At 33.1% G+C, this 10,137-nt stretch overlaps 1 long non-coding RNA gene across 1 annotated transcript; it reads left to right on the forward strand.

Moving 5' to 3' along the window:
* The first annotated feature begins 3,155 nt into the window (after positions 1–3,155).
* On the forward strand, positions 3,156–5,985 carry LOC148762088 (uncharacterized). The gene is made up of 3 exons (XR_016027153.1): positions 3,156–4,373; positions 4,472–4,546; positions 5,742–5,985. It is a non-coding gene; the product is annotated as an uncharacterized LOC148762088 (long non-coding RNA).
* The last annotated feature ends 4,152 nt before the right edge of the window (positions 5,986–10,137 follow it).

Consider the following 10,137-nt stretch of genomic DNA (forward strand, 5'->3'; position numbering starts at 1 on the left):
ATTGAGAATTTTAAATTCCTAGAATGACTTAAAATGGTGATTTGGAGTTCAAAGACCGATTTGGAGTCAAATTGGAATTTTCATGATCTAAGGGCAAAATGGTCATTTTGTCACCCGAGGTTAAGATGTGAGTGTTGGAAGAAGTTTTTGATTAAGATTGACTATTTAAAACATAATTTGAGTTTGAGAAGTGAAAAATTTTAATTTGGCATTTTTCGAGCATAAAGGGTAAAATAGTCATTTTTCCACCCTAGGGGCAAAATTGTAATTTTACACACCCAACACTTGTCCAGCACATGGATTTTACCCAATATTATCATGGATAATTGAAGGATTTTATGTGGTGGAGAAAGAAAGATTAATAGTTAAGAATTTAAAAATGGACCAATGGTAAAGTGATAAGTGTCAAGCTTTTAATTCTTTATTAATTTCCTTATAAATTAGCACAAAATCAGCCCATTTCTCATTCATATGGCCGGCCAAAGAAGAACAAAGGATGAAAAGAAAGTACAAGAACCCTAGGTGGAAAAATTCAAGGGAAAAGTGTGAAAATTCAAGGAAACAAGTGAAAAAAAGGTAAGATTTTTCAATTAAGCTTGAGATCTTTCTTTCTTAAGCATTTGTGCTTATTTTTCATGGTTGAATCAAATGATTTCATGATGGGTATCTTGCTGATCAAACCCTAGGAGAGAGAATTTGATGATGATTTAGATAGATTTTGAAGATATATGGATGTTTTTAGTTGTTTATGGTGTTAAGTGTAAGAATTAAGCTTGAAATTCACATATTCCTCATGAGTTCATCATTGGCTGAATCTCCCTTGTAGAGTGTTGATGGTGAATTTGATTTTATTTCAAGTGAATTGGTTAGAAAATGATGAATTATGGTGAAAAAATCAAGTAGGAAAAATCATAGTGTTGATGCACTCACCATGGCCGAAATTCTCAAGAAGAAATGTGAGGATAGTTTTGCTAAATTTTATGTTATTTGACTTGTGTTTGGTGATTTGAAGAATTGGGAGAAAAATGGAATTAATTGGAGTTGAATTGGACATATTGGCCAATTAATCGGGTGATAGATCGAATTAGGCCAATACCGATTTATTTTGGTACACAATTGAATTTGTGTAGAACACCGTGTTTAGGCGATAATCTGAATGATCTGCATTCCATTTCATGCATTAGTAAAGAGCCTGAAATAGATTTAAAATGGGATGACACAGTATATTGAATTATGTGTCGTGTATTGTATATAGGTGGTGAGCCCTCTAACAAGGGTAAAGACGTGGTGTTAGAGGACTGAGAATAGGAGTATTTCAAACTCCTGACACAGTGAGTAACCTTATCATCATCTTGATTATCTGAAGTGAATTTTTATTCGATTTTGTGGATTTTATGGAAAATGAGTTTAAATGGTAAATCTTTATGTTTTATAAGTAAAATGTGATTAAACGAAATGATTTTATAAAATTGTCTTGAAATTAAATGTTGATTTTGAAAATGGAGTAATTGGAGACTAATTGCTGTGTTATAAATCATGGTTTGAATTGAATGACTTATGATAATATTGGCATGAATGGTTGAATTAGTAAATGTACTGAAAATGAACCAGCCTATTAGAGGGGCATGGTAACCTTATTATATTCATACCTCAGTATGAGAGGCGCGGATGGATAACTCCTAAGGTTAACACTTTAGAGTTCACTTCATGCTAAACCACCATGTGAGGGTGAACTCAGCCGACGCCAAAGAACGACTATGTTTTCAAAATAAAAACATGATTTATGCGTACATAACTTTTTAACAGCCTTGGCGGACTCGGTTGAGATAGCCCTTGGCCAAGGTATCCCTGATAATTGAGTATGAGAATGATTTTGGCACGAGCCAAACTTTTCAAGAAATCATAAGCCTCGTTGTTTATTTTGGTGAAATGAATCTATTTTATCTTATTAAAATGAGTTCGAAATGCTGAGAATCATTTTTATACTCATCTATTTTATCTGTCTCCATTTACTCAGCTTTAGATATTTTAGATGGTATTTGTTTACTCACTGAGATTATATAATCTCACCACCCTCCTTTCCACCCATATCAGGCTCCGGATAGTCGGTAAATAGCTCATTTCATCGAGAGCTACCATTGGATTTGCATCCTCCAAACTGTAGGTTCACAACCTTTATTACTTTTGGTTATTCAGGGGCCCACTTGTTATTGTAAATTAAATCTTATGCTTTGGTTATAGGTATTACAGTATGTATGAATTTATTTAGCTTTTATGCTACAAAAATTATTTACCGATAACTCTATAAATATTGTTTTATAAGAAAATAGAATATTTTATTGAATATTTTTTATTTTTTTATTATATTCAAATAATCATAATTTTATTTTAAATGAAGGTTTTAGACGTTTAAACTTATTTTTGATTATGAAATATGTGTTATCCACTCGTATACTACATTTTTAGCTGGTTTTGAGATTTTGAGGAAAAATGACCAAAATGCCCTTGTGAGAAAAAAATTATTTTTCTATTGTTTTGATTTGGAAATAGTTTATAATCTCCCAAAACATGATACTTAACAACTATTGCTCACAGGGGAGGTGTGAAAACTGATATTAAAGCTTTGCGAGGTTCCGGTTGGCATTCTGGGCAATGAATGTCTATCGAGACGTCGCGGCGGTTGTCTTGGGCTCGAAGGGATACCGGGTCATGACAGGGGGTCCTACATGTTCCCCACTACAAGTACATCCTTGCATGCATATCTTTGCATGTAATAGTATTTGTTACATGCATATTCCATCCTCCCACACAATCTAATTTTCCTTGGTTAGTTAATTTCCATTTAACTTTAAATGTTGAAATTGCACATAAGTCCTCAAATTTTTTCTTATTTACCATTTGACCTTCCAAACTTTTCATCTTTTACAATTTAGTCCTTCAAACATTTCTTTAATTCCAATTTTCTTCTATTTTTCTTCCATTACACTTGTACAAATAAAATATCATATTGACACTTCATCAAGGTGTCATCATAATATTTAAATATATACTTACCTTATCTTGCTTTATTTAATAAAGGTACGCGAGCTCCACTAACGCCTTGTTTCTTCAAAATTCTTTCTTACTTATTCTCCCCCACTTAGATTAGCCATATAGTCCTCCTTCATGACTAATTTCAATAACAGATAAAATATTAATATTTTAATATTATTTTATTAATAAAATATTATTTTATTTTAAAATTCTCCACTTGTCTCCTCGGGCCCCAAAGTGTCTCACTTTGTTCTGGTTCACTTCCAAATCACCTTTTAACTTACTAATTTATGTTTGTTAAAAATATTATAATTTTATTACTATTTTCTCGCGTACGAAATATTTTATTCCAAAATATTCTTTTCACCCATCACCACTCTTTAGAACTTAAATTTACATCAATTGACTCTTCATCTTATCAATAAGGTCTTATTGACTCTTATACTAGGGTATGGGGTGTTACAAGGATGGTGTGTAGAAGAAAAACTATCTTTAATAGAAGTTTGAGGTTATTTGAGGATGAGATTGAGATCAATTGGAAGTTGAGGGTGTAACAACTCCTCACTAGCATCTTAATGTACACCAGCTTATTTGCACAAAGTTGTAATAAAAGAAGGGAACCATAAGTGTGAGATCTCGACCTTCACAAACATGTAGCGGAGGTAGACCCTATGATGTGGAGTAGGGGTAGTTTGGTCATTTTTTTGTGAGCTCATAAAAGTGGGTTTTCTAATATTATTAAGGCCTAAGTAGGCCTAAGGCATAAATAAATGATGAAAATGAGGATACAATGACGAAGGAAATAGAAATAATGGTGATTTCCAAGCTAAGGGCAAAATGGTCATTTTTCATCTAAAGTCAAAATTTTTAAGTTTTCATGAATCTGAGTATTTCTAGACTATTATGGACTTTATCTTAGTGTCAAAAGAGTAAAAAGATTGCATAAAGGATTGGAGGAAGACAAAGTTAACTTTTTAAAGGCATTTTCGTAATTTAAGTGAAGTTTAGATAAGCTTAGGCTATAAATATCTCATTTCTCCAATAGCTTCCTCATTTTTCTAGTAGCTTCTTGTTCTTCTTCCTCCCATCTCACGTTTCTACATCTTCCATGGAAGCCTCACTTAAAGCTTCTATAACTTTCTCTCTCTAGCTTCAATTTTCATGCTTTTGAGCACTTTTTCATAGAACGTTTTGTGCTCTTTCACTCTTCCACCTTAAAACCCTCAAAAGTCTTTGTTCAACACTTTCTCTCACTAGTTGGAAGTTTTAGAGAGAGAAAGAGAGACTTGTCATAGTAGCTTGAAAACTCTTGAAAGGAGTTCAACTATAAGTCCACCAAGGTGAGAGATGAGTTAGGGTTGATTTTAGGTGGTTAGAGATGGCTAATAATTAGAATTGTGGGCTGTTATATTTTTTATGGTTATATTGTGTGTGATAGGTTCCAACGAGGCCTCACATGTCCGTTTGAAGCAATAATCGAAGTTAGAGTCAATTAAAGATTCAACAAATATCGGTGAGTGAACTTGCATTTCAAAATTTCTTTGGGAAATGTAAATGCATTTGGATGAAACATTTGAATGATTTTATCCAACCTTTCTTTAAAAATGTGTGCTGGGGAACAAACCCTTTATAAAATGTTTTGATGTTGTGAAAATGTGAAATGTGTGAAAGGATGGATGCATGTGCTCCTATATTATGTTGATATATATATATATATATATATATATATGAATATATGTTGTGCATTGATAAATAATGTTGTGTGTTGATGTTGAAGTGTGGGAGTCCACACATGATGATGTTGAAGTGTGCGAGTAGGGAGTGCACACATGATGATGTTAGAGTGTGCGAGTAAGGAGTGCACACATGATGATGATATTGCATTGAGCTGAGTGTGGTGAGATGGTATGCATGATGATGCATGTATATATATATGTGTGTGTTATAGAAAGTTTATGATTATAATATGTGATTGCAATGAATAATGAGAAACTTGATTATTGTCAATGTGTTCACTTTGATGTGCAATATGGTAGGAATGGATTTTGTGGCATGTGAAAATCCCTTAATTGTCATCTACCCTGAATCTCACTGTAGTAAGAAACTCTCGGATGGTGGGGGCACAAACCAGCCTTGTTTCTCCCGACAGTAAAAAAGAATTCTCGCTGCAGCAAGGAATTTCGTTGCAGTGAAAATGGATTCTCGCTACAGCAAGAAACTCTCGGGTGGTTCCAAATTTTCTAGTGCAGTGCCTTTGCTTTGACATAGATTTTGAACACTTTTTGTTCAGAACTGGGCAACGTGGTAAACATAAAAGTTGTAGCCCAGCCTCTTATCTTTCTGACGGTCTAAGAATAATGTCAATTGGACTTCTGTAGTGGGAGATATTCTTGAAAAATAAAAGCATATGCAAACTAAGAATGTTTCTCACTGTAGCGAGAAACTTGCTGTCATGCTTGCTACCTTGCTTGATTTTGACATATTTTTTCAGTCATTTAACTGCATGGATTGATCATGGGTTTTTGCAACACTATGAGGTCATTAATCAAAGTTTAAAATGAGGGGTTTTTAATAAAAAATTAAATCAATTGCATTGTTTTTGAAACAAGTGCATCATGATTTCCAAGTTCTCCTTATCGATTGCTTGTTCCCTTCTTATGTTCACTCACTAAGTTTTATACTCACATTTTTAAATTTCATGTTTTCAGATTTGGAGGCAGTTAGGACCTAGATTGAGTGTCCACGTATGCTCATCTTCTTAGTAGGTATTATGGCATCTTAGTAGTGGTACCTTCACTTAAAATCTCTCCACTGACAGTTGAGAGTCTTTTGTCTGTGTACACGTATATGTAATGTAAACTACTAAGAGTCATGTTATAAATGAAGTATGTATATGTTGGATTGATGATGATGCCCTTATGAGATGACAATGAGTGATAGTACTTTGAGATAATACAAATACGAATATTCGGTTGCTATAAAATATTACTGAAACATTCATCATTGAGAATTACAACACATGGTTTTAAAGATGATGGATGGAATGAGGAATAGGATCTCATAAAGAGGCTTGCTTGGGCCTAGTGGGCTATGCCCACTGAGCCCATGCTCCGATCATAGCTCGAAATTTGGGCTGTGACAATAAGCCTTCACGCTTTAATTATGCAGTATGAGTCATGGTTTTGTAAATTACGCGGCCATTATCAATTATGTGTCTAGTCATGAAGGAATGAATAACGATGGCTCGATATTTTATGACATCATTGAGATGTGTGGTAGGAAGTAATTGGGAAGCCACAAAATATAACCATATCTTAAAAGTTGGTTTCATCACATTCATCTTGAATGAAACTAGTGCATTATTGAAAAATCACCATTGAGCACCCTTCTCATAGAGTATATAAATGATATCATCCCAATCCTAATGCTTAGCCAAATATTGGCCATATCCATCATTTTCAATATTAGGAGTTTCATAAAATTCATTGATGGCATGGCTTGAGAATGGAACTAATTTAGCTCGCACAAAAACAAAATCATTAGCAGCTTCAATAGCATTAGCATAAAATTCTTTTACCAAAGGGATCTTCGTAGCTACTGATGAGGCACAAAATTTTTGCCAGTGGTGGCCATCAATCATTGGTTGAAGGTCAAGGTGTGTAATCCCTTGATCCAGTCCTCGTTCAGGTATTGCAATTTTGTTGGCAAGAGAATTGACATGTCTAGCCACTACGTTAGCTGACATAAATCTAGTATGATCAAATGAACCACTGGAATTTTGTCTTACCCGTTTAGGTGCCATTTTCAAATTTCTTACAATTAATTCTCAACCATAAGAGAAGAAAAGTACCAACAAAACATAATAGACCACCAACAATATCAGCTCATATGTCTTCACATCAAAATAAAATAATGCTAATAGTTTCAATTAAAAATCCAACAATTAAAATATTTCTAAACTACTAAGCATCAAATAATTTAAAATCAAGAAACTTACACATATTTCAATTTTAACTTACCATAGAAATTTAAAGCACAAATCTAAAGAATCTACCATACCTATAAAATAACTAAGCACAATGTCTCAAGAATCATCTATACTCACCACAAATTTCCAATAAAACTGTCACGACCCAGAACCTCCCTCGGGCCCATGACAACCGTCACGACGTCCCGATTGATACTCATTACCCGAAATACCAATCGGAACCCCGTAAGGCTTACATATCAGTTTTAAACAATTTTCAGTCGTTTTCGGCTCAAGTAAATCAAAAGACAAAAATATAGCATTTTTATATAAAACAATATTAATAGAAACACACGTAAGTAATCTTTTGTAACTTAGAAGTAAAATAAATTCATACATACAATAATTTACAAAGTTATAATGTACAATAATAATTACAATGACAAGTGGCACCTAAATACACCAAGTGTTGGTGATAGTAACCTACTGTCTGTGAGATAGAGGGGTCAATTGGAATCCTCTACAAAATCGGTATCTACAAGCTACCACATGCCTGAAATATTTCGAAAGGAGGTGGGTGAGATTTTACAATCCCAATGAGTAAACATACATTATCATAAATATCTAAAAGCGAGTAAAATGGAGGCAAGTTTAAACAACAAATTACAAATCATTTCATAAGATTTTCAATTTATTTCTTAACCCATAAAATATTTGTAATTTACCAAAACAATTGTTAAGGCTTCTGACTTTTATTAAAGGCTCAAGCCAAAACTAATCCTCTGGGATACCTTGGCTGAGGCATCTAACCGAGTCCACCAAGGTTGTTAAGATATTTACATGTGAAACACATTTTAGTTTTGATAACAAATCGTTCCTTGACGTTGGCCGAGTTACACATTCACGTGGGGGTTCGACGTGAAGTGAGCTCTAACATTACCCCGGGAGTTACCCTCCTCGCCTCTACAACTGGAGTAACTATATAACCGGGTTTACCGTGCCCCTCTAATAGGCAGTCCACGAAAATCCGTCACTGTAGTGACTAAACCCACCAATTTTAATAAAATTTCGATAGTATAACATGGCTTTTATTTATTTACCCAGCCTGCATAGTAAAAGATAGCTTACATAAATTCCCAATGCAATTATAAAATATAGTCACATATACTCATATATTATAAGCCATTGATAGGAAAATATATTTTTTAAGACAATTGACAGCCTCCAATTACTCAATTTCATAATCAAAAGTTTTTTATTTCAAAAAATCAAGACAATATATTTATTTGTCACATTTATTTCTAAAACATCAAATATCCCATTTTAATCTCATTTTCGTCTCATAAAATCCATGAAAAGCATTTAAAAATAAACTCTAGATAATTTACAATAATAATAGGCTTACTCACTGTTTGTACCAATTAAATGCTTTCTAGGTGCCCCGATCACTGTTTGTCGGGTACGACTTCCTTGCCTTTATCGGAAGTCTTTCCTCCTAGACACATTGCAAAAATTACACAATTCACCACATTGATGCTAAATCACTATATAATTGACTTAAATCTTATACTAATGCATGGTATGAAATGCAATAGCCTAAAACGGCTTAAACGTGGTATTAACCTATTTTTGACACTTTACCCGATAAATTGCTAACGCGCTCCATTTTAGCTCTAAATTGTCCCATTTTCTTTCCAACATTTCTAACCATTAAATATCAACCAATAACTCATTAAAATCACCAAAATCAGCTCACATTCCTCCTTGGAAAATTCGGCCAAAAATGGGACATTAATTCAGTAAATCTTCCACTTTGTTTTTCTATCACATTTAACTATTTTTCATCATTTTCTCTTCATTTCTCTTAGAATAAAAATCAGTTCATCATCATTGTACATCATTGAACATTCAGCCAAGGGTGGGTATTATGAAAATTTCATGCTTTCTTGCCCAATTTGATTTCTATACACATTTAACTAACTAAAACTATCAATTTAACTAAAAATTAAAACATAAAAATTTCAAATTCCTCCCCCTTGAATTTCGTCTAGCCCTTGATATCACTTTTTGATCTCTCTCCTCAAGCATGCTAAATGGAAACAAAGGCATAAAAAGGTAGAAATCAAGCTAAAGTCGAAAAATCTTACCGTTAGACGCGTAAACGGTCGAAAAACACGATTTTCCCTTTGAATTTTCTAGTTTTCCTTTGGTTTTTCTCTTTTCTTCCTTTCCTCTCTATTTTCTCTCTTGTTCTCTCCTTATGGCTGGCCATCACTTAATATGGGGTTTAAATGGGCTGACTTTTCATTAAAATAATATTAAATCATTAAAAAGTGCCATGTGTCGCTTTCCCATTAGCCCGTTTTTAAAATTTCATCCATTAAACTTCTATTTTTCACCACTTGAAATGCCATAGTTATTCATACCAAAAATAAATAAATCCTATAATTTTGACAAGTTTTGGGTTGTGAAAATTACGGTTTTTACCCCGAGATGATAAAATTACCGTTTTGCCCCTATGTTCCGAAAATTACCAGAATTAAAATTTTTCACTTCCTATCATTAAATTATACTCCAAATAGTTAATATTGGTAAAAAATTTCACTCCATGATCAAATTATTATCTTAGGTGGCAAAATGACGATTTTGCCCCTAAACATCAAAATTTCCAATTTTTCCCCAAATGAACTCTCGAATTTCGAACAATCATTTTTAATCATTCTTGGACTGTAAAATATTAAATATCATCCTACGATTCCTATTTGAACTAGTTCGAGGTTAAATCAACTTAAGTGTACCGTTAGGTACAATACCGGGTTTCGTCTATTCTTAGGAACTTTCCTAGCGTAATAATATGCTACTCAGTGCATGTATGTCATGACATGTGTTTATAGGATCGAGTTTTACCAAAACAAATAATGGAAAGTAAGTTAACAATATATCATAAAAATAATAAAAAAGAAGAAGAAAGAAAAAAATATAAATATATAAAAATGAAGAAAAAAAATAGTGAAACTTATTTGAAAGTTGGAGCAAATTGGTTGAAAATATGTGTGGAAGGAAGAGGTTGTTGGCTCCATTAGTTTTTGATGATAATAAAACATTCTCATTCATTTGTGTCTAATATCTTTACTTGA

Source organism: Theobroma cacao, chromosome 6 (genome assembly GCF_053813885.1).
Source record: "Theobroma cacao isolate CCN51 chromosome 6, ASM5381388v1, whole genome shotgun sequence".
NCBI classification, from domain to species: domain Eukaryota; kingdom Viridiplantae; phylum Streptophyta; class Magnoliopsida; order Malvales; family Malvaceae; genus Theobroma; species Theobroma cacao.